Genomic DNA, 6651 nt, shown 5'->3' with positions numbered 1-6651 from the left:
GGTGGGGAGGTCATTCTCATCGGAAGAAGGCCCAAGGGACTTGGTCCAATCTATTCAAGACATTTCACATAAACTCTCTGGAAGCTATGGCAGTACTCCTTACCTTGAAGAAAGTCTCCCCTCGTCGCTCGATCCACATAAGGTTGGTGCTGGACAGCGAGGTGATTGTGAGATGCTTGAATCGACAAGGATTGAGGTCACCACCACTCAACCAGGTGATGTTGGCCATCTTTCGACTGGTGGAAAAGAAGAAGTGGTACCTGTCGGCAGTTTACCTTCAAGGAGTCCGCAATGTGACAGCGGACGCTCTATCCAGGTTCACACCGATAGAGTCGGAATGGTCCCTAGACGCAGGATCATTCTCCTTCATCTTGAGTCAAGTCCCAGAACTGCAGATAGACCTCTTTGCGACGAAAGACAACAAGAAGTTACCCCTTTACGTGTCCCCGTACGAGGATCCCTTGGCGGAAGCAGTGGACGCGATGTCCCTCGACTGGAACAGATGGTCCAGGATTTACCTGTTCCCTACTCACAACCTTCTGTTAAGGGTCCTCAACAAACTGAGATCCTTCAAGGGAGTAGCGGCAATAGTGGCTCACAAGTGGCCGAACAGCATGTGGTTCCCTCTGGCATTGGAACTACGGCTGAAGTGTCTACCGTTACCAGATCCAGTTCTGACCCAGCGAGTTCAGAAGTCGACTGTCTGCGCTTCATCACAGAAAACCCGGAACCTGCAGCTCATGATTTTCTCTCCCTAGCGGTGAGAAAACGTTTCGGGATTTCGAAAGACAGTATAGACTTCCTAGAGGAATATAAGTGCAAATCTACTAGAAGGCAATATGAGTCATCATGGAGGAAATGGGTGGCCTTTGTCAAGGCGAAGAATCCGCAAAAGATCTCGACGGACTTCTGCTTATCTTTCTTCATCCACCTCCATGGTCAAGGGTTAGCAACCAACACAATATCGTGTAAATCTGCTTTGACAAGACCCATTTTATATGCCTTCCAAGTCGACCTCGCTAACGATATTTTTAATAAAATTCCAAAAGCCTGTGCTAGGCTCAGACCATCAGCACCTCCAAAGCCCATTTCATGGTCTTTAGATAAAGTTCTTCATTTCGCTTTGCTGTTGAACAATGAGGAGTGTGCTTTAAAGGATTTGACCCAAAAAGTTATTTTCCTATTTGCACTCGCGTCGGGGGCCAGGGTTAGTGAAATTGTAGCCCTCTTGAGAGAGGAGGGTCGTGTTCAGTTCTTGGATGGGGGAGAACTGAACCTGTTTCCGGACCCTACGTTTCTCGCCAAGAACGAGTTACCCACCAACAGGTGGGGTCCCTGGAGAATCTGCCCTCTGAAAGAAGATGCATCTCTATGTCCAGTGGAATGCCTAAAGGTCTATCTTCGTAGAACTTCAGACTTCAGGAGTGGTCAACTATTCAGGGGAGAAACATCAGGCTCAAATTTATCACTGAAACAACTTAAAGCGAAAATCACCTATTTTATTCGCAGAGCGGATCCAGACAGTACACCCGCAAGTCACGATCCGAGGAAAGTTGCCTCATCCTTAAATTTCTTTAATTGTATGGATTTTGAACATCTTCGTTCATATACTGGCTGGAAGTCTTCCAGAGTGTTCTTTCGTCACTATGCGAAGCAAGTGGAGCAACTAAAGAGGTCTGTGGTAGCAGTGGGTAGTGTCGTTAACCCTGCTGTTTAACTCTGCGCGGAACAGCGGATTTAATTGGGACGATTAATTCCGGGGTGAGTGTGTAGTTACGAACTGTTCTACAAACTAAGTGTTAGGGCACTGGGTTGCCCACATTGACTGTTCCACGTTCAAAGGTGAACCTAGCATAAGTGCAGACATGTGTGCCGAGCGTTTCCAATGCTAATGTAACTGATTAGTAATGCAGACTTTTATGATTTTGATACCTCGGTATGTTAAAAGTGGCACTAATGTTTTTCTTTCAGATAAACAAGTTTCTGTTTACTATCATGCTTATGCTTATTTGTTGGTTATCCTCCTCTTATATATATATATATATATATATATATATATATATATATATATATATATATATATATATATATATATATATATATATATATATATATATATATATATATATATATATATATATAATGGTTGTTTAACCTGCTTTATTTATTGTTTGACAATAAACTAGTTCTTGTGAACCTTGCATCTCCTTCACCTGTGTCAATTTATTTGATATAATTTTGCATTACGTTCTATGTATATTTATCTGGGATAATTCTAATAGATTGTTCCTTTATGCAAGCATTCTTTGCATCGGTTTATGCTTTCCCTTGGCGGGAGGACTCCATGCCCTGAGTGGACGGTGGCGGATATGCAAGTTTTCCGCCTACTCGGATATAACCCTTTGTCCAATCCAGTATTGAACGGAGAACTGGTCGATATTTCATATTGACTCAGTGGTTCTTTACAAACTATGCTTTATATGATATAGGGTGAGACCACTATATTGGCTTGTTTGTTATTCATACATAGGTATATGTACTCTTCGAGACTTTTCCAGAGTCTAGTAGGACTCTTCCCTGTAGGGGGCAGGAAGCACTAACATGGTCTATGGTTAGTTGAAAAGATGTATGACGGTAACATCTTAGGTCTCTAGGTCTAGTTGGCCGGGAAATACCTTCGGGGAGTACGGCACGTTTTGAGAATCCACAGATACAGTAATGCTCTGGTATACTTCCATCAGGACGACATGGCTTGAGCCCAAAAAACGGATTTTGAGCGAAGCGAAAAATCTATTTTTGGGTGAGATGGCCATGTCGTCCTGATGGACCCGCCCTTCCCTTTCTTTTAAAGGGCTCTAGGTCCCCTCCCTACATACAGTATCTGTAGCACCTCGTGTATCGCTACAAGGAATACAGATGGTGCCGTGAGCGGCGCAATGCACGCTTACGAAACGGGAGAGGAGAGATACCTTGCGAGCGGCTCTCCTTTCTTTCTTGTTTTCGTTTTCTTGCCAATTGACCCCTTCGAAGTGTTAACTCTGTTCGGGGTGCAGATTGCTATGTGGCATGTCAAGAATACGTCCTCTGATATTTCGCGATATCCCTGGTTCTTTTATTAGGGATATTCGCTCCAGGAGTTAGAATTCTGGGTACCTTGAGGTAAATTCTCTGGGAATATCGCCGTAGTTATATATACCCAAGGAAGCTACCCTTTAGGAACTTCCATCAGGACGACATGGCCATCTCACCCAAAAATAGATTTTTCGCTTCGCTCAAAATCCTTTTTTTGAAATTTCTGCCAGGACGTTTTACAGTTTCACAATACTTTGTATCGTTATTTAATATTTCGATATTGAGAACACTAATATTAATCGAATAGCCTATTGTATTTTCATTCTAGCCCTTGGCGAAAGGATATAATCTCTCACAATGGGCAGGTCTAAAATTATGGTCTGATGTGAAATAGTTAAAAGTGCTAGTGTTCAGTGGCACGTAAGCATGACGGAGTGCAGTGGAGGGTACGGCTGCTCGGACCTGTCGTTCTCCTAGCCCGGGACCTCTTTCATGCTCCCCAACCCATGGTAGAAGGAAAGTCGAAAGGCGAAGGGAGGCAAGAGGCGTTAGCCCCCGAGCAGTCGTCCCCTCGAGCGTACCTGTTGAACGCTTCCCAGGACGCTACCCTCGCCATTGGAAAGGCGAGGTAAAAGTGTTATCCTCGCCGTCGGTTGACGGAGCTCCCATTCAAGGATGGCGTTTTACGTTTTTTCCCTTCCTGGGAGCCAAGAAGAGAGTTGCTCGTCATGGAACTGATCGTCGAGATCGCGATCATCATAGTTCCGAGCGCGGTCTCGCGACAAGGATGCACGCGAGGTGCAGCGCTCATGGACGCTCCCTCGCAGCGATCTGGACGCGTTACGGGAGGCGGCAAGGATCTTGACGCTCCCTCACAACATGCTGGACGCATGCTGGATGCACGCAAGCAGGATGCTTCCTCGCAGCATGCTAGATGCATGCAGCTTACTGGACGCATGCGAGCGGGACGCTTCCCCGCGTCAAGATCGCGAATGTCATAATTCCGAGCGCGGTCTCGCGGCAAGGACGCACGCAAGCTGCAGCGCTCATGGACGCTCCCTCGCAGCGATCTGGACGTGTTACGGGAGGCGGCAATGATCTTGATGCTCCCTCACAGCATGCTGGATGCACGCGAGCTGGACGCATGCTGGATGCACGCAAGCAGGATGCTTCCCCGCGTCAAGATCGTGAACGTCATAGAGCAGGTTCACCGCAGCAGCATGCCTGTCAGAGCTTCAACGGTCCATTACGTCCCTGTTGACGTTTACAAGTCGCAAACAGAGGAAGCTCGCTACAGCAGCAGCATGCTGGACGCATGCATGACGCTCCCTCGCAGCATGCTGGACGTATGCATGACGCACGCAAGCATGACACTCCCTTGCAGCATGCGGGACGCATGCAGGACGCACGCAAGCATGACGCTTCCTCGCAGCAGACTGAACGCACGCATGCGGGACGCATGCAGGATGCACGCAAGCATGACGCTTCCTCGCAGCAGACTGAACGCACGAATGACGCTCCCTCGCAACATGCTGGACGCATGCGGGACGTAAGCAGGCAAGACGAGGCGTGTGTTTTCTCCTGCTCGTTCTACATCGGAGGTTGCTAACCCTTTAGAGGAGATCTCAGAGGAGGAAACCCAGAAAACTCTTCATGCAGCAGATCTTAAAAGATTACTTGCAGTTCTGCGGACTTATATCCGGAGGACTTTTCAGCAGGCTGTACCTCAGAGCCCGCCCTCGCAGTTTTCGAAGGGTAGACCCCAGGAATCTTCCTCTTTCATGGAAACAGTGTTAGCCATATCGGTCTAGAGGGCTTTTTCGACTCTGAATGATTGGATTCTCAAGAGAAAGGAACAAGGAAGGACAACCTTTTCCTTCCCCCCTACGAGATTGGCTTCTAGATCCAGTGTGTGGTACGAGACTGGGGAGGTTCTCAATTTGGAAGTTCATTCCTCCTCCCAGGGAGACTTCTCCAACTCGTTGACGCCTCGCGTAGATCAGCCATGACTAAGGCTAGGTGATTGTGGTCCATGATGGAGATGGATCACTTGCTGAAGGGCATCTTCAGAACAATCGAGGTCTTCAGCTTGATGGACTGGACTCTAGGAGTCCTTGCAGACGTCACAGATGATAAGAACGAGACGCAGAAACTCCTTTTTGCCTGTCTCGATAAAGCCGTGAGGGAAGGGTCGGTCGAACTCACACCCCTTTTTCATGGTAGGTATTAAGAAAGACCTATGCTGTTTCTGTCCTGTCGTCAGGATTGACTCTCACTCAGAGAGCAGAGCTCTTGTATGCTCCCTTGACCAAATACCTCTTCCCTTCAGAGCTAGTGAAGGACTTATCGACAGCTCTTACGCACAAGCAATGCAAGATCTGATTACAAGGACTGCGAGGAAAGTTCTTCCAGCTAACTTTTTAGCCAGGAAGGAGAAGGAAGCTCCTCCCACACGTCAGCCCTTTCGGGGGCGAGCCTTTCTAGAAGAGGATAGAGAATGGCTGCTGTTGGGCAACCTCGTAACCCCAAACAGCAAACGAAACCCAAAAAGTTAACTCAATCTCCAGACACAAGTATCCCACTACTGGCAGCAGCTCTTCAAAAGCAGGTAAACCAGATGCTGTCAAAAGCAGCAATAGAAGTGGTTGAAGACCCTTCGTTAGAGGGATTTTACTACAGACTTTTTCTGGCACTCAAGAACTGCGGGATTGGAGATCCGTTCTGGACGTAAGTCCACTGAACTAGTGTGTGAGCAAAGTCAAGTTTGCTATGGAAATATCTGCGTCAGTCCTAGCAGACACCAGACTAGGTGACTGGAGGGTGTCGATAGAAGGACGCGGTTTTTCTTGTCTCAATTCACCCGAACTACAGGAAATATCTGAAATTTGTACATTACACTACACCTTTTTAGTTCAGAGCACTTTTGTTTTGGACTAAGCACGGCCCCTTACGTTTTCACACGAGGGGGTATCGAACGTGGCTCTCTGGTTGCATTTGGAAGGGGTACGAATTTTGATGTACTTGGACGACTGGCTAATCAGAGTAGGTTGTAGGAAAGTGTCTGGAGGATCTACAAATGACTACATCTACGTCCACTTCAGTTCCATCAGTCTAGTTATTGGACAAGAGACCAAGATCTAGAGACGTGGATTCCGATCCCTCTGGGAATCAGGAATCAGGGGAGTTGGTGGGACGACCCCAACAAGTTACTAGAAGGCTTCGAACTTCATCAGAAGAACCCCGACCTAATGTTGTATTCAGATGCATCAGACGTGGGGTGGGATACAGCACTGGGGAAGGGCGAGATCTCGGGTCTATGGGAAGACCATCAGAAGAAACGGCATATAAACTTGAAGGAACTGGTGGCCATTCTTCTAGTGCTAATACACTTCTAGGAGGTGGTCCAAGACAAGTTAGTAAAGGTCAACGCAGACAACACCACAGCATTGGCCTACATCAGAAAACAGGGAGGCAGTCGTTTGGATTCCCTTTACGAGGCAGCGAGATCTCCTGCTGTGGGAAAAAGCAAACAATATATCTCTGATAACCCGCTTATAGAGGGAGAGAAAAATGTCAGAG

Source organism: Palaemon carinicauda, chromosome 39, assembly GCF_036898095.1.
Source record: "Palaemon carinicauda isolate YSFRI2023 chromosome 39, ASM3689809v2, whole genome shotgun sequence".
Taxonomy (NCBI): Eukaryota; Metazoa; Arthropoda; class Malacostraca; order Decapoda; family Palaemonidae; genus Palaemon; species Palaemon carinicauda.
This window is presented reverse-complemented; position numbering follows the sequence as displayed.